The sequence below is a fragment of the Callorhinus ursinus genome, unplaced genomic scaffold (genome assembly GCF_003265705.2).
Source record: "Callorhinus ursinus isolate GAN/ISIS: 27379988/994484 unplaced genomic scaffold, GSC_fseal_2.0 scaffold3, whole genome shotgun sequence".
Taxonomy (NCBI): domain Eukaryota; kingdom Metazoa; phylum Chordata; class Mammalia; order Carnivora; family Otariidae; genus Callorhinus; species Callorhinus ursinus.
Window position 1 is genome coordinate 46,417,410 of NW_027397065.1, and position 19,762 is coordinate 46,437,171.

The window sequence follows — 19,762 nt, forward strand, 5'->3', positions numbered from 1 at the left end:
GAAATAAGTCAAGCAGAGAAAGTCAATTATCATATGGTTTCACTTATCTGTGGAACATAAGGGATAGTATGGAGGACATTAGGAGAAGGAAGGGAAAAATGAGGGGGGGGGGAAATCGGAAGGAGAGATGAACCTTGAGAGACTATGGACTCTGAGAAACAAACTGAGGGTTTTAGAGGGGAGGGGGAGGGGGGGATGGGTTAGCCCAGTGACGGGTATTAAGGAGGGCATGTACTGCATGGAGCACTGGCTGTTGAATGAAAACAATGAATCATGAATCACTGCAATGAAAAATGGTGATGTATTGTATGGTGACTAACATAAGATAAAATACAATAAAAAATAAAATAATATAAAAAAAGATCTTTAACTCAATGGAAGTATATAGCTCTCTGTACTTCTGACCACTTATATAAAAATTTACTAAAATCCAATAAAAATTATATTGGCCTTTTTTTAAGATGATAGACACAATCAGTCTTGAATAATATGATTATGTATTTCAAATATGTATAAGGAAATAATTTTCATTATCCTAACAAAGATTGTTATGTAGGTTAAAACTCCTTTTGAATTATTTTATAACATAGAACACCTAGGTTCCTAACTTCATTAAAGTTCTTATAGTTTTTGCATTAAAGAATCATGAAATAAGGCTAATATTCCCTCCTTTCCTTTTATCTAGAAAAGATTATGAATATTCATCAGTTTGTTTTGTTTGTTCATTTGTTGTTGGTTTCTTTTTAGATTCCACATATAAGTGAAATCACAAAGAATTTTTTTCCATCTGAGTTAATTCACTTAGCATAATACCACCAAGGTCCATCCATGTTGTTGTAAACAGCAAGATAGATGGAACTTGGTGGTATTATGCTAAGTGAAATGAAAAAGTAATACGCCCTTTTACATGTATATATACGTATATATCACATCTTTATCCATTCATCCATCAATTAACATTTAGCTTCTTTTCATATGTTGGCTATTGTAAACAATGCTGCTATGAACACAGAAGTGCATATATCTTTTTGAATTAGTGTTTTCATATTCTTTGGATAAATTCTCAGCAGTGGAATAGCAATTTTTAAAATTATTTCATAATTTACACTAATTTACATTCCCACCAACAGTGTACAAGGGTTCTCTTTTCTCCACATCCTCGCCAATATTTGTTGTCTCTTTGAGAATAACCACTCTTTTTTTTTTAATTAACATATAATGTATTATTTGTTTCAGGGGTACAGGTCTGTGAGTCATCAGTCTTATATAATACCCAGTGCTCATTTTAACACCTACTCTCCCCAATGTCCATCACCCAGTTACCCCATCCCCCAACACCCTCCCCTCCAGCAACCCTCAGTTTGTTTCCTACAATTAAGAGTCTTTTATGAGCTTTGCACAGTGGCAGTATCATAGCCAATGAGGTTTATCTGAGGCACGATTATTGCTAAGAGTCTCATGGTTTGTCTTCTAACATGTGTGAAGTGATATCTCATTGTGGTTTTGATTTGCATCTTCCTGATAGTCAGTGATGTTGAACATCATTTCCTGTGCCTATTGAACTATGTCTTCTTTGGAAAAATGTCTACTCAGGTCTTCTACCTATTTAATTGGATTGTTTCTGTTGTTGTTGAGTTGTAGGATTTCTTTATATATTTTGGATATTAACCCCTTATCGAATATATGATTTACACAAACCTCCCATTCAGTAGGACTGCCTTTTCGTGTTGTTGATGGTTTCCTTCACTATGCAGAGGCTTTTTAGTTTGACGTAGTCCCTTATTCATTTTTGTTTCCCTTGCTTTGAAGATCCAAAAATATATAACTAAGATTGATGTCAAGAAGCTTACTGTCTATGTTTTCTTCTAGGAGTGTTATGATTTCAGGTCTTACATGCCAGTTTTTTTAATTGTTTTGGGTTAGTTTTGTAAATGGTATAAGAAAGTGGTCTAGTTTTATTCTTTTACATGTAGCTGTCCAGTTTTCCCAACACCATTTGTTGAAGAGACTGTTCCTTCCCCAATGTATACTGGCTCTTTTGTCATATGTTTGGGTTCATTTCTGGACACTCGATTCTGTTCCATTGATTTGTGTCTGTTTTAATCTAATACCACACTGTTTTGATTACTAGATCTCTAGTTTTTTTTTGAAATTAGAAAGTGTGATGCCTCCAGTTTTGTTCTTTCTCAAGATCACTTTGGCTATCCAGAGTCTTTTGTGGTTCCATACAATTATTAGAATTATTTTTTCTAGTTCCGTAAAAAATACTTTTGGGATTTTAATAGGAATTTCAATGAATCTGTAGATTGCTTTGAATAGTATGAACATTTTAACAATGTTAATTCTTCTAACCCATGAGAATGGAATATCATTCAATTTATTTGTGTCTTCTTTACCAGTGTCTGTAGTTTTCAATGTACAGATCTTTCACCTCATTCACTAAATTTATTCCTAGGTATTCTTGTTGATGCAATTGTAAGTTGGATTGTTTTCTTAATTTCTCTGATAGTTCATTATTAGTGTACAGAATACAAGAGAGTTCTGTAAACTGATTTTGTATCCTGAAACTATACTGAAAAAAATGCTTTTGCTGCATCCCATGGATTTTTGACTTTTGTATTTCCAATTTCATGTCTTTCTTGTATCCAGGGGTTTTATTATTTAAATTCAATTAGCCAACATTAGTTTCAGATGTAGAGTTCAGTAATTCATCAGTTGCATATAAAACCCAGTGCTCATCATATCACATGCCCTCCTTAATGCCTGTCACCCAGGGGTTTTTTGGGTTTTTTTTTTTTAATTTCTCTTTTGATTTCTTCATTGACCCATTGATTGTTTGGTAGCATGTTGTTTAATCTCTACATATTTTTAATTTTTCCAGTTTTATTCCCATAATTGATTTCTAGTTTCATATCACTGTAATTGGAAAAGGTGCTAGATATAATTTCAATATTCTTAAATTTACTGAGACTTGTTTTATGGCCTAACATATGATCTATCCTAGAGAATGTTCATGTGCAGCACTGGAGAAGAATGTGTATTTTCTGCTGCTTTTGGATGAAATGTTCTGTATATATCTATTAAGTCCATTTGGTCTACTGTGCAATTTAAGACCAATGTTTCCCTATTGATTTTCCATCTGGATGATTTATCCATTGATGTAAGTGGGGTATTAAGTTCCCCTACTACTACTATATTGCTCTCAATTTCTTCCTTTAGGTCTGTTAATATTTGCTTTATATATTTAGGTGCTTCTATTTTGGGGGCATAAATATATACAATTGATATATTCTCTTATTACATCCTTTTGTTATATTCCCTTTATCATTATGTAATGTTCTTCTTTGTCTTTTATTAGAGTCTTTGCTTTAAAGTCTACTTTGTCTAACATAAGCATAGGTACACCAGCTTTCTTTTTGCTTCTATTTGCATTGAGTATCTTTTTCCATCCCTTTACTTTCACTCTAGTGTGTCCTCAGTTCTGAAGTGAGTCTCTTAAAAACATGTAAATGAGTCTCATTTTTTAATCCACTCACTCTGTCTTTTGATTAGAGAATTTAGTCCATTTACATTTAATTATTAATAGATAGGTACTTACTGTCATTTTCTTGATTGTTTTCTGCCTGTTTTTAATAGTTCCTCTCTGTTCCTTTATTCTTCTCTTGCTCTCTTCCCTTGTGGCTTGATGATTTTCTTAGTGTTATGTTCACATTATCCTATAGATTTTGCTTTGTGGTTATCATGAGAATCACATATAACATCATATATACATATAAATCTATTTTAAATTGATAATGACTTAAGTTTGAGCACATTCTAAAACTCTACATTTTTATTCCCCCTGAACATGCTGTGCTTTTATGTCATATTTTACAACTTTTTATTTTGTGTATCCCTTAATTATGTTATCGTTAACCTTACTACTTTTGTTTTAACCTTCATATTAGCTTTATAAGTAATATATTACCTTTACTTTATATTTGCATTTACAGTGAGAATTTTACTTTCACATATTTTCTTGTAACTAGTTAAGTGCCATTTCTTTTCAGCTTAATGAAGTCACTTTAACATTCACTTTAACATTTCTCGAAGGCTGGTTCAGTGGTGATGAACTCCTTCAGTTTTTTTTGTCTGGAAAACTTCTTATCTCTTCTTCAATTCTGAATTATAACCTTGCTGAGTATAGTATTATTTCTTGGAGGATTTTTCCTTTCAGCACTTTCAACATATCATACTCCTCTCTTCTGGCCTGCACAGTTTCCGCTGAAAAATCACCTGATAGCCCTTGTATATAACAAGTTGTTTTTCTCCTTTTGCTTTTAATATTCTTGGTTTTACTTTTAACATTTTAAATATAATATGTCTTGGTATGGATCTCTTTGGGTTCATCTTATTTAGAACTCTCTCTGCTTCCTGAATCTGGATGTCTGTTTTCTTCCCCAGGTTAGAAAGTTTCCAGCCATTACTTCTTCAAAGAAATTTTCTACATCTTCCTCTCTATTCTTCTTCTTCTGGCACCCTGATAATACAAATGTTATTCTGCTTGATATTGTCCTACAGATCCCTTAAGCTATCTTCACTTTTTAAAACAATTTTTGGCCACTCTGATGGGGTGATTTCCACTGCCCTCTCTTCTAGGTTGCTAATCCATTCTTGAACTTCAAATACCATTTAGTACTTTCTCATATTTTCTATCTCTGTTGAAGTTCTCCCTGTGTTCATCCTTTCTTCTCCCAAGTTCAGTGAGCATCTTTATGACCATTACTTTGAACTCTTCATCAGGTAGATTACTTATCTCCATATCATCAGGTTCTTTTCTGAGCTCTTGTCTTATTCTTCATTTAGAACATATTCCTGTCTCCTCATTTTGCTTGACTCTCTGTGTTTGTTTCTATGTATTAGGCAAAACCGCTATTTCTCCCAGTCTTGAAGGACTAGACTTGTGTAGAGATGAACCTTATCTTTCAACATTGCCCTGGTCTGGTTGTTTCTCAAACCTTTGTGATTGTCATTTTAAATAGCCTGATTTGTTCTTGACAGGTCCCAGTTGTTGAGGGTATGCTAAGGTGAATCAGGGTTCCAAAGAGAAGGCTCTCAGACACGGCTTAGTTCCAGGCTAACTGTAAGCTAGATCTGCAGCCAGCAGCTTTTAAGGTATGTAAATATGTAGAGCCCTGTGAGTCCACAATCATAAACCCTGCTGGCCTTAGACCAGGAAGTCTGAAGGTATCTCCTGAGTAACAGTTGCAAAACTCATGGCTTTAGATGTGAACTTCTTTCTTGGAAGTATCAATAGCTAATGGAAAGGCCAAGGGAGGGTGCTAATGTGGTGTGTCCCTGCCCATGTTTCCCAGGGGCACCTCTGAAGCCTCTGGGATATGTGGCAAACCTGAATCCTGTCCCTCAGGCTAATGCTCCAGGACAAGAAAATAATGAAGAAATGAAGAATGCAGGTATGTTTTAGCCCACTATTTGTGCAGGGCCTGGAAGTGGTAGCCTGCCAAGGACTACTTCTTCAATTGTTTCAAACCCATGGGCCCCAGAAACACAATTACCCCCGGCCACCAGAGGTGGTACTCAAGGAGTGTGCATATCCACTAGCTGTGGTGGGGCAGACTGTGGCTATGGCATGCAGGGTAGGGGGCTCCCACCAGAGCTAGCAGGCTAGAGGGTGGGGTGTGAAAATGGCCTCAATAGTGCCAGCACTAACTAGGCAAAAGAAGAATGCAAAAATGACACCCACTAGCACCCCTATGCCTGCAAAACTCCCAACAGGTTTCTGACTTTCAGGCAGACACTTTAACAAATAAGTCTCTTTCTCATATGGTCTAGGTGCTTTTCAAATTGTTGCTTTTGTGTTAGGTCATGGGTCTATGCGGAAGGTCTTTAAGAGTAGATTTTTCCATTCCCTATAGTCCTATGGTTCTCCCAGAAGTATCATTTTTTTTTCAAGGTCAGAGGCTTTGGGGGTTCATCTCTCCAATGCAGTTCCCAAGGACTGGGGTACCTGGTATGGGGCACAAACCCCTCATTCCTCAGGGGGAAGCTTCATATTATGAGATCCCTCCCAAACGTGGGTCACTACAGCTGGTGTGGGGTTTCTTGCAAGACAATGTGTATGCTTTTCCTACCTGTCTCAATGTGGCCCTTTTATCCTTTGTTGTAGATGTGCTGTTCACCTGGCCTTCAGGTCATTTTCAGAAGGAACTGTTCCATATGTAGCTGTGGGTCTGTTGTGTTCATGGGAGGAGGTGGGTTCAGGATCCTTCTATACCTCCATCTTGAACCCTTCTGTTTTACTTCTGGTACTCCAATTACTTGTACGTTAGACGTTGACATTGTATTCTACAATTCTTATCCTTCCTTTACTTATTATACATTCTTTTATTTCCTCTCTGTGCTTTAGTTGGACAGGTTCTATTGAGCTGTCTACCAGATTATTGCTCCTGTATTCTACTGTAAAATACATTTATTGAGTAATTAACTTACAATATCATATTGTTTGGTTCTACAATTTCCATTTGACTCTTTTTATAGATGGTCCCTCTGTGGTGAAAGTATCCATGTTTTTATCCATTGCTACTCAGTTTCTCTAGCTTCTTGAACATATTAATCACAGCCACTTTTAAAACTTTGTCTTATAACACCAATTTCCAGATCACCTGTGAATATATTCTATTGATGGTTTTTTTTGTCTTGATACTTTTTGTCAGTTAGAGTTAAAGGAATGTCAGGCACTGTGTTAAAAATTGTAGAGGTTCCAGAACACATTATTTTCCTCTGGAGAAAATTTACCCTTTATTCTGCTAGGCAGAAAGAGTCCGAGTTGATGACCTTTATCCAACCAAAGAATAATCTGAGGCTGGGCTGTTGTTTTACTAAGGCTCAATCAACCTCTGAAGTCTGCTCCCCCTAGGGTGCAGTCTTGTATGCTTCCAACTGAATAGTAAGTATGATCACCAGGATCATTATCTCAACAGTTCTTAAACACTAATCTTTGATGTTTCAATGATACTTACCAGAAGTTTTGTTTTGTTTTGTTTTTAGAAGTTCTTGACTTTGTTTTTTGTTTTGTTTCTTGCCCCCAACTCCACTCATTTTCAGAATTCAGCAAAGGTAATGAGGAAAAAGCAGGCTATGTTTTGAGTCACCATTTTTTTCCTCTTTTATTCCACTCCATGAGACCACCAAAAGTCCTGTAAGTTTCCTTTTCCATTATTAGCAGCCCTCTGTCTGAGCAGAGGCCCCATCCTCTACTTCCTACCCATGGCCAGAAGTAGGTTATCTGCTCAGACAAAAAGTAGATATCAATCATCAGCTTAGCTTTTCATGGTGTTACCATCTCTGAAATTTTGGCCATTCTAGTTCTCATTAACTCAAAAATTCTCTGATGCATTTAAGCATAACTTTTCAAACGGTTATCCATATTTTCTGGTTGTTCTCAGCAAGAGCATTATTCTACCACAAGCCACTCCATCCTATCCAGAACCCTAATCATATTTTTGTTCATTGTAAAATAAATTCCACTTATCCCTTCAAAAGTTTTCATGGAAGACAGACAGATGGGAAAGTATTATATTAGTACCTGAGAAGAGCTTTGTGCAGTGCAAAGGAATTTAAAATGCTACTTAGAATACTGCAAAATCACTGTATTGCAGCCTAAGCATAACACTGCAATGAGTATGCATGTCACCAGCTTTTATATAAAAGACACAGAAGAACAAGCAATATACCTATTATTTCAAGCAGCAAATCTTGATACATAGACCTGAAGGAAGAGGTGTCTTATACCAATTCTCTAATATAACAAGGAAGTGACACAGTAATATTCCATGTTGCTCATGTTTTTAGGGTCTGGATTTGCTTTTTTTTTTTTCTTTAGATCTATAGATTTAGAAGAAAACAGCAATATATTTTACTAAAACATGTAAAAATCATTTTGATATGACTGTCGTTATATTATGAAATTCTTTAAAAACATATCATTTTGAAGTGCTTATCCTTACATCTTATTACTTAACCTTGCAATGATGGATCTCATCAGTCTGCAAACTAGTATCTAAATTAAAGCCCAAAAATTATTGCAATCCTCTGAAAGTTTCACTACTCCATATTCACTCATGAAAGCAACCAATGAAGAGTAAGAATATAAAGTTATCTCTTTCTTTCTTAACAACATGACATTTGGGACGACTTTCCAACTTTTCCAAAAAACACAGTCTTTATGATGTAATTAAAGAGCTCCCATATTTTTTTTTAAGACTTTATTTATTCATTTGACAGAGAGAAAGAGCACAAGCAAGGGGAGTGGCAGGCAGAGGGAGAGGGTGAGGGAGAAGCAGGCTTCCCGCAGAGCAGAGAGCTGGATGCAGAGCTGGATCCCAAGACCCTGGGATCATGACCTAAGCGGAAGGCAGATGCTTACCCAACTGAGCCACCCAGGTACCCAAGAGTTTCCATCTTGCTAATAATTAAGACCTATGATGATACCCTCTAAATCTCGAAAATGCCAACTTAATCCTAAAAACAAAGTAGTAAAGCTTTGTTTTTAGAATTTGGATTTTATGGGTTTGATTCAAATTACTGAGGCAGTCATAAGGGAACACCATACCATACGTGTTGTTTTTATAAATATAATTAAGGCTCTTCGATCCTTTTTGCTTCCTGAATTTATGCAAAATCCAAAACACATGGTACTCTGGCAGGAAAAAGAGGAAATACTAAGAAAATTAATAGTATAAACTGAGATACAGAACCGTATAATAATCAAAGGCCCTACCCTCTAGGCCTGGTTCCATCAATTATTAATTTTGTGACCTACAACAAATCATTTAACTTCATGTCTCTATGACTTCTTATCTATAAAATGAGGCTAAAAATTCCGAACACACTTTATGGGGATCATAACTGTTGTGAGAACCCAATGAGAAGATGTTTTTTAAAGTATTATACTTAAAAAATGAGAGAGCACCATGCAAATGCAAGAATCAGTATTTGTATAACTCTAAGGTATTTTTATCCTATTTCAGAAAACAAACTATCTTCAGGCACTTGAAAACCTCGTCAACTTTCATTTGCATAAAATTATTATTCTAATTACAAATTATTTTCATGTATTCATTAAAGCAGGTTCATCAGGGCATCTATTAAGCAATTCTTTATTAGCTTAATTCAAATTATATATATGAAAGTAATAAAGCTGCCTTTCTCTTTCAATAATAATTTCAAAGAGTCTCCATTAATCCAACTAACTGAAGTATTACTCTAAATTTTATGCTTTCTGATTGTGAGAGAGAAAAGCCTAAATTTGCAAACTCCAACAGTTACTGACACTCTTTTTGGTGACAATATCTAAATATTATAGACATGCTTTATGTTGTATTCTGCTATTTCCATTTCCCCCTTGAGAAACAGAACCTATATTAAAAAAAGAAAGTTAAGGGGCACTTGGGTGGCTCAGTTGGTTAAGCGTCTGCCTTCGGCTCAAGTCATGATCTCAGGGTCCTGGGATTGAGCCCTGTGTTGGGCTCCCTGCTCACAGGGAACCTGCTTCTCCCTCTCCTCCCTGCTCATGCTCTCTCTCTCTCTCTCTCTCTCTCTCTCAAATAAATAAAATCTCTAAAAAATAAATAAATAATAAATAAAAAAAGAAAGTTAAGATGAAGAGACATTACCATATAACATTAAGTAACACAAACAGACTAGAACTAACAAATCCCTGGTCTCCAGCTCATTTTACAGTCTTGATAATCCCTCATTGCCCACCTGAATGATGGATATGAGCAGAATCAGGGAAAAAGGTATTTATCTCCTTGAATTTAAATATGGAAAATAAAAGCAGCATGTTTTTATGGTCTGACATCTCTTGTTTCTCTCCTTCCACACTCTCCTTTCCCCAGATGCAACAGCATTCCTCAAGCATTTTAGGTATCTTGACTCTTCTGTGTCTTTGCTGTTCTCTTGGCCTGGACTATCCAGTGTCCACCAAAATCCACCTTTATCATCAGACTGTGAAGCCATGCCTTGTCATTATTCCACAGGATGTTCTGCCTTGTAATGGTGAATTGTTCACTTACCTGCCTGTTCAGCTAAAGTATCAACTGTGGAAGCAAAGACAATTCATATTCATCTTTCATGTACCCACAGCACCCTGGTGCTTGGTATATGCTTAGAAGGCAAGGATGTGAAAGAAAAAAAACAGATGAATGAATGAATGAATGGCCACTATGGAAGGCCAAGCGATAGACATAGTATTTTAAAGTTATACAGACTGATACCTATAAGCCAGCATACTCTTGGCAAGAGAGCAAATTCAAATTATAAAAAATCTACTTAACTTATAAATCTATCCTGATGTAGAAATAATATTATCTAATCTTATCAGGTGTGAAAATCTTGGATATTATCACATAAAACTTGATTCAGTTGTTCACATAAAACTACTCCATATGAAACATTAAAAAAGATTTATGTTCCATCAAAAATCTGTCATTTTTCATGTGTCTCTAGGTCATTTTTTACTTTTAAAAGTCTTTCATATCTGGACCCAGGGGAAAAGGGACCAGCAATAAAACAATAGTAGAATATTTAAACAAATTATTAAAGAGCCATATTATTTTGATGTAACATAAAATTACTAAAAATGATGCTTTTGAAAAATCTTCCCAAGAGATGTATTAAATGAATAAAACAGAATATTTCTTACTTGTCAAGTAAATAGTTTTACCTATATTTCTTCATGTACATAGGTAAAAGGCTAGAAGGATACATAATATAATGTTAAAAGTAGTTCTCTCTGATCAGTGAGATTGTAGATGAATTTTTTTTAATTTACTTCAAAATATTTTCCTGGAATTTCTAGATGTTCTAAAAAAGAACCTTTTGTTATTATAATCAGAAAAAAATACCTATACATTATATCCATTTTAACAGAGGAAAACCTTCAAAGTTTTAGGCAGAAGGACAGAATGGGGCATGATTATCCCTGAAGGAGAATCCAGTGTCCCCTTACCTCACAATGTGAACCTAAGTAAGCCACTTAATGCTTGCAAACTCAGCTTCTTCATTTTTAAAAGGAGGTGCAGGGGTAGATGAGCATTAAAGTATCATGTAGTCATAAAACCCCAGAACCCTCAGCAAAAAGCAGATTACTTTCAAGGGCCTCAGAAATCAGTTCCATCCTTTACAACAGGCAGGATATAAACATGAACCAAGTAAATAAGGAAACCAAAGTAGCAACTACAAGAATCACAGAAATCCCCCAAAAGACCCAACACTATCGCATTATGATACTGCCACCCAAATTCCTTACACTCACAGAATGGCCCACCGTCTCTAGAAGCTGATTCCCTTGAAGGTTAATTAATTGTATGCTGTCTGGGGTATTCTCAAGATGCTAAGGAGTCATTTGGGGAGGGAACATAAAATTTATACTAAACAATAATATGCAATTTATAGTCTGGATGTGACACATACTGTATTGGCTTACTTTTATTTCACAGTTAATCTCCCAGCTCACAAAAGTTTTATCGGATTGGAGGCATGTGCAGTACTCCCTTTATAAAATTTTATAGTCCCTTGCTATTTTCAACGGTTTGTTTTATAGGCACAATTTGCTGCCTTAATCTCACCCAATTGTCATGTTCTAAATCATGGTGAATAAAAATGTCTTAAGAGGAGAGCTATGCTGAGGGTAGTACTTAATTACACTTAGTGCCTGATTTAAATATTATCTAGGCAGAGCCAAATGCCGGGCACAGAGTAACCCAGCAGAGCAAATCTGCATGAACCGACACAAGTCATTATTGGGCTTTTAATAGCAGAGCTCACTTGCACTCAGATCACACTCTGGCAGCATTCTGATGAAGATGAGTCCCCCTGTCTTCCATCAGCATCTGCACAAATGAAAGCAGCTAATGAAGTAGCTCCAATCGCTAATATTCTCAAAGTGGGAAAGCACGGGTTTCATCTTTAAGCCCATCATTGAACAAGGTAATTTCTGGTACATCTCTTTGAGGAGCTTCCCTAATTCTCATTCAGCCAAATGCTACTGATGATGAATATTAGTGTGGGAAAGGAGAGGCTCACCTGGGGAAAGGCCATTCATTCCTAGGAGTGAGTTATGCTTTAGCAAAACTCAAGACCGCTTAAAACATGCATTGCTTATTTATTATGCACTTTCTGTAGGTGTGTGAAGGAGAAAATGAAAAAAAGAGAATTGAAGCTGTTCTATGGCATCTACAGTGTTAGCATGGCCCCCTGACCTGGCCCTGGACCACATCACCCCATGGTCCCTTTAATGAAATACTCCTTCCTTATTCCTTCTTAACGGTGCCTCAAACTGCCTTTGCCTGACCAGATACCCCAGCTAATTTCTCTACCACAGTGATTGTTTCAGAAAGGGGCTTGTGACCCAAAGCAAACCAATCCAAAGCCTCCTCAAGACTTCCCTGCAGGAGAGATGGTCTCTGGCCGCTTAGGTGGCTGAGCTGGGAGTATGGGAGTCTGGGGCTGTCGGCTTGGGAATGATGCCCAACAGAGAGATGGATCTTACAGTAATGTGTAAGTGTCTGGGTCTAGCCATGCCTAATAAAACATCATCCAGGTTTTCGGGAGTCAAGCTGATAATCCTCATTTTGTCTTAAGCTAAGGAAACTTCCGTTTCTGACATTTGTGACAGAATGAATCCAGACTAAATAAGAGACATTTTTGCAAATGGAACAATGCATTTCGTTCCGAAAAGCTGCACTATTCGCACTCCTTTTTCTTTATTGAACATTTCCTAATAGAATATTTCTAGAGAAAGAGAGAAAATACGATCACATATTCCAAACAGATGTTGTCATCAATGACAAATATTGCTTTGCTTTCACATTCCCCAAGGTAACATTAGCTAACTCCCAAAGGGCCAGTCCAGCACAAATATGGAAAAGTATACGGGAAGCACTAAATACATGGAAACTAGCAGCAATCATAGCAATATCTGGAACACTCAGATTATTTATACTGAGAAAGGCTTAATTTACAGCTCTATCGATCTTCTGGTGGAACTTATCTTGCTATTTATAGATAAATATACTAAAGACTATGGGAAATCTTTAAAGAGACTGGTGAAGAAGTTGGTCTGAGTTTTCGCATGCCTTTATGCACATTTTACCCCATACGTACACATGCATAATTAATAAAAGTGTATTGGTTTATGAGTTTTAAAACTTAAATTCATGGTATCATAGTATATTCTTTTAAGACTTCCTTTTTTTTTGGCCTGAATTGGTGTTTTTAAAAAATTTGTCCATGTACACAGATATATATATTTCATTTCAAGATTTCTTTAGCATTTTATTGTGTGAATAAATCACAATTTATTTACCAGTTTCTCTATAATGGTCTATTAGGTGGTTTCCTCAATCATGCATTACCACAAACAGTAGTCTGATGAATACACCAGTATTATACACATCTCTTATACAAACTGTGTGAGAATTTCTCTGAGGCATATAGCCAGAAATGGATTTAAGGGCCATGGGATATATACAATTTCAAACTCACTATGTCATAATAAACTGGTCTCCAAAGTGGACAGACCCATTTATATTCCCACCAGCAATTTGAATATCTTGGCTATTGAAAAAAACAGAATCCTCTATTACTCAATAAAAAATAAATGCATGTGAAGAATCTCACAACAGTGAAAGAGCTAGGAACACCTGACTTAAAAGTACTATGTGTAACCTGACCCATTTCACCCTGCCTTTTTATTAATAGCTGATACTTGTGGCTATATCTTTATCATTTTCAAACCACTTTTAATGTAGAACTTTTTGTAGATACTGGAGGTAAGGGATCAGAAAAAAAGATGACAAACCTGAATAAAAAAAGGGCTCTGGCACCTGATTTTGTAACCAGGACCAACACTGCCCCACAAAAACACCACCACATCACGCTCCCAGCCCAGCTCACCACAACCACCTTCTAACTTGGTGTCTCCCAGCTGCAGCCAGTGGTCCTATCCCAGCTGGATCGTGACTCTCCCATGCTTCCCACACCTTACAAACTACCCCCTCATTCCAAATCCTGTCAGCGTTGCTGCTACTGCCTGCCCATCACATTTACCTTTCTAGCATCACTTCTTGCCTCGACCCTGACACTCTCCATGCTCCAACATTATTCAATAGCTATTAGTTCTGCTCTCTTTTCTACCCCAGGTCTTCAGGCTTGCCTGGAAATCTCTCCCTGTCCACTTCCAGCTGCCACCTCCCCCCCTTTCCACGAGCTCCAGGTTAACTTCTATTCCTTTTGGAGGTAACAGCTTAGATATGACTCCCTCCAGGAAACCTACTGCAACCTCTCAAAATCTGGAGGGTGTCAAAGGCACACGGAGCACTCTACTTCAGTAAGCAGGGCACCTGGGCCCCGTACAGCACGTTGCCTCATCTGTGTTTATGTCTCCCCGCTGGACTGGGAGCCCCTCCAGAGCAGGACCTGAGCCTGGATTCCTCACTACAGTGTCTCATACTCATGACTGGCAAATATCTCTGTGATCGGAAGTATGTAATAGCATATAGCCTGGAGCCATAGAGAGGACATCAAGAGGAGGCGACACCAAAAGATGATGCTAACTTGATTCTCTCTCTTTTGTGCTCTACTTTTCTTGTTTCTTCTGTTTGTCCCATATATATACATATACATATATGGCTGCAGATTATTCCTATAGCTTTGTTACTACCACACATTGTATTCCAAACAACTGATGCTCTTCATTTCCACACAGGGGACAGAATGTTTTAGCCTAGCTTTCCTGGTATTTGAGGTCTGGAGAGGGAGATGTTTGACATTGTTGCAATATTATTTTCAGCATGAATTAATTCTAGACTGAACAAGTGTGTTATTGTTATTAATCTGGGACAATTAGTCTGCCTTATTCTTTCTGGGTTGCTTAGTTTCATCATGTTCTATTAGTTCCCACTGTGACAAATGCAGAATACCTTAAGTGACTATGCTTTTAGAGCCTATGAAAAAAGTCCTTCCTAGAGCCTAAGTTTTAAGAATATAGGAGTTCTGTACCAAGTTCAGTCACCAAGCGGCTAGATTTTCTGTCCTCAAGAGCAACCCCAAAGGTCACTGGAATTAGGACTATGACTCTAGTACCACTTAACAGCCAAATATGAATTCATATAAACTGCCCTTCAACGTATTTATATTTTAAGTCCATATCACTTTAAAATTTTTAAATTTCTTTAAATTCTGTTGAAATTTCTTTCACTTGTCCTTCTTTGCCTCTTCAAGCTTTAATAGGATGGGGAGTGGTACTTTTAATTTCCCACCAAGGGCACTTCCACTGACAGAGTTCCCTTCCATACATACCTGCACTTCCACATACTATTTTCATACACTGTATCATTTCATCTTCAGGACGCCTCACAATAACAGGTACTCATCTACAAATTTTTAGATGACAGACCTGAGGCTCAGAGAGGTCACAAGATCTCCCCCTTTCCACCCCCCTTCTTTCTCCCCTCTCTCCATCTCTTCCTTTCTATCTACTCCTTCTAGCTCTGGGATGAATCTTCTGATTTTAGATAATTCTTACTTGCAGGAGCTGCCCTATACATTGTTTTTCCAAAAAAAAAAAAAAATGAGGCTTCAGGTCTTATTTTATCCCTTAGAACACTCAGGGGCAATATCCTCTTCTGTAGCTGAGCTCTTGCCCTATAACAGATCCATACTCACTAACCTGAGCAGTTGCTATAACTACTACTGATAATGAACTAGTCTCTGCTTGTTCAACTTACCTTCTCTCCAAATGAACTTTAGCAGTTTTTCAATTTTTGTATGGCAACCAAACTCTTTGTAAAATAAAATCCAAATGCACGTTAAGAAAAAAAAGGGGAGCACCTGAGTGGCTCAGTTGGTTGAACAACGAACGGACTCTTGATTTCGGCTTAGGTCATGATCTCACGGTCCTGAGATGAGCCCTATGTGGGGGTTCCATGCTTGGCGTGGACACTGGTTGGGATTCTCTCTCTCCCTTTCCCTCTACCCCTCCCCCCAAACCCTCCCCCAAACCCCAACCTGCTCCACTCATGCACTCTCTCTCTCTCTTAAAAAAAAAAAATGGTATGGCTCTGACTGAAACAAATGCGAAGAATCTGGAGTTAATCTCTTTGACCCCTCTTTCTCCATCTACTTAGCCCTTCCTCTCCATGGGAACTCCATTTCAAGTAACTCATAAGGAATCCCTGGGCTTCATGGTATGCAGCTATAAGCCACTAACAACAACTATTTATACTCTTTTTCTTTTTTTTCTTTTGAGAGAGAGAACTCATGTGAGCAGGGGGTGAGGAGAGGCAGAGGAAGAGGGAGAAAGAGAATCTTAAGCAGCCTCCATGCCCAGCCCCACATGGGGCTCAATCTCATGACCCTGAGATCATGACCTGAGCTGAAATCAGGAGTTGGATGCTTAACCAACTGAGCCACCAAAGCACCCCTAACTACTATTACTCTTTTAGTCTTTCTTTATCTAGGCAGATGTGCTGGACTGACTCTAATGATCAAGTAGTCTAAGGAATACAAACATTTAGAATAATTAATTGAAAGTATCTATTAGTTTATCATTCAGTTTATAAAATATCTGGACATAGACAAACCAAATCACACCAAAGAACCACTATTTCCATGTCCTTTCATTTGAGGGTTTGTCAGGCTTTATGATGGATTGAAATTACCAAAGAACCTGAGATAAGACCCATATGAGTCCATGGCCTATTTATCAGGGAGGTCTCCAACAAAATTGGAGGAAAGAAATATTTCTCTCTTGAAAGTTTCCTAAAACTTAAGAAACTGATCAACAATGATTCTTCACCTTCAGGAAACCTGGTTTCTCAAAGCCTCCGATTCCTCATCTCTAACACAATCTAGCTAGATGATGTATAGTCCCATTTCTAAAACTAACAGTCTATTATTTGACTGAATTGAAAGTTAGACTTTATCCCTCAAGGAAACTGAATACATAATAAAAGCTAAAGTCATTCCATGATTTTATTTTAAATATACAGGTAGTTAGATAAGCCAGAAGCATGTGAACCTTAATATTCAAACCATAGCACTGAGCTAAAGAATGGCCAAGTCAGTTGGGTGATAATTCTGGGTACTTTAGAAAGTCTGTGAGACATTTTGATCAGTCAAACTGACTATTTCATAGAGTGTTATCTTGCTCAGAGTCACTTGGGGTCTTTTATTCTCTTCCAATGAGGGGTCAGAATAAATATTCCAAAGTGCCTTGTGAACACAGAAAGTTTGAGAATCACTGCTATAAATCGGTGTTAATGATTTACTATTAGTTCATACTGTACTCTGCATTTCTAAAAATCATGTTTTTCCCTCTGCACCTACTGGAGCTGCATCTCAGCCCCTATCACTGTGGAATGCTACCTCATCTGAGGTGGTACAGCTCTCATCAATTCAAATGACACTGCACCTCATTTTCCAACAAATAGCAAGACAAGTAATTTTCAACAATCATTGTAAAGGCACCAGATGGAAATCCATGGGATAAATAAGTACATTTATAGTGCAGGGGGGATTTCCAAATTTCTTTTCAAACAGAGCCAATTAAGATACAGGAACTCTGACAGAAGTTCCACTCCAGAGGAAGAAAAATAATGCACTATCCATGTCACTATTTTAATTGGCTCCACAAAGAGCATTTTCTAACCATTTGAAATCAAACCCTGCCAGAACACATAAAATTTACTCAGTTATGCAGACAACATAATATGACTCTGAATGCCACAAAGCTTCCCAAGTGTCTTTTCAAAAAGTGACAGTGTCAAGTTGTTTAGGGGAAGAACTCAGTGTCATGCCATGAGATAATCCTCCATGCTGTAATGGAGAAACAGGGAGAAACAGGGAATCCAGAGTTTGTCTATACTGTTGCTTTACAGATAGAAAAAAACTGGACATAATGACCCAAATCTATGAAGAGATTATCTACATTTTATTTCAGTGTCTTAATTCCCACAAGTTTAAGGAAGCATTTTTTTCAGTGAATTAACATATGTCCTCTAAGAATGTTTAAAAACTACCCAAAAGTACATGAATAGAAAATTCACAAAAGGGAAAACCTGAGTGTCCACTAAATATGAGAAAGGACTCAGACTTACCCTTAATCAGAAAAGTGCAAAATAAAATAATAATACAATATCCCTTCTTACCCACTGTAAAGGCAAATATGGAAAATCAAATCATACCAGGCGTTGGCAAGGATGTGAGAGGACAAGCACTGATTTGGAGAGTGTGAATTAGAACAGCTATATCAAAAGTCAATCTGGTCGTCTTTAGATAAATTAAGTCTGAATATGTACTATGGGTCAGAAGTCTCACATTTAAATATCTGGCCCATAGAATCTCTCACACTGGTTTCTAAGAGGCTTATAAGGGGATGTGTGAAAGGATATTCAACAAAGACAGCATTTCTTTGGCAAGAGTGGTTTGGAGACAAGCTAGAGGTCTGTCAGTAAGAAAGTGGATAATTTAGTGAAAAACTTATTATGGAATATAATTCAGAAACAACACACTAGGTTTACAACAATAACTTGGACAGATCACAAAAACATTGTTGATTTAAAAAAAAGAGAGCAAAAACAAGATAAATAATAGCACATGATTTTTATGTGAATTAAAACCCTACACCCTCCAAACTAGTACTATGTACTTCATCAGAATATGTGCAAATGTAGGGACGCATAGAAGGCATTTTAGAGTGAGTATCTTCAGGGGGTGTGAAATAAGCCTGGAGTTTGGAGCTAAAAAGGAAATAATATACTGAAACAAGAGACAGGAGTTACTGGGCCCAATAATGGAAATTTGCTAAGGTGCTGAGGTGTGTTACAAGTTCACATTTCTACAACCAAGATCCAAAGGAAGGAAATAAAAAACACAATGAAAAATTTCTTTTATCCCACTGATTGCTTCACTTAAATATAATCCCACCTACTTACAAAATACTATATTTTAAAAAAACAACAAAATACTATATTCAACAATAAAAGATTCACAGCATCAAATGTTCACTGAGTAACTTCTACACATAGGACACCCCTAGAAAGGAACCAACAAACCAGCCAAGCAGGTAATCATCAGTTGTGAACTTACTCTGTACGAGATACCAGACTGGACACTGTTAAATGTAAAAAGGATTAAAATATGGACCCACTGCTCAAGTTTTGTCACTTTGGTATTATTGGGAAGGAATAAAATCTTAGAAATATATATGGAAATTATAAAATGGCAAAAGTAAACATACAATACAGTAGAGATTCAGGGAGTTTATTCAAACTAAGCTTGCAATACAACTTCTCCCAACAAAGTTCAAGAGCTCATTTTAAGAGCTCTTCTTTGGAACTAACTTCAGAGTCTCTGCCACTTTATTTTGGAAATCCCCAATGGTGGCAAAGTTTATATATGAAAGATATGGTTCATGTTTTAGTAACTATTGCCAAGTCATAAAGTAACAACTTCTATTAGTGCAATTCTTTAGAGTTTACAGAGTATTCTCATAAACTCTCTTTTGGCAATGCATTTTGCAATCAGAGAAAAAAATAATGATCAAGTAGGGATACTTGTGAGAGACTTGGTAATAAAATAGTGAAAATGATTTTTTAATATGCCATGAAATGGCTCTATAGGCAAGGGCAAAGGCAAAACTGTTCCAAATGCATTTTAAACAATGGCTGTAATAGCCCAAAAATAAATCTAAAGCCTT

At 36.9% G+C, this 19,762-nt stretch overlaps 1 protein-coding gene and 1 pseudogene across 1 annotated transcript in view; one reads left to right on the plus strand and one right to left on the minus strand.

Annotated features, from left to right (window-relative positions):
* SGCD (sarcoglycan delta) overlaps nt 1–19,762 on the minus strand; it is a 965,947-nt gene that overhangs the window by 902,182 nt on the left and 44,003 nt on the right. The gene's annotated exons all lie outside the window — the stretch shown is intronic.
* Nucleotides 1,391–1,451, plus strand: LOC112820555 (U4 spliceosomal RNA; annotated as a pseudogene).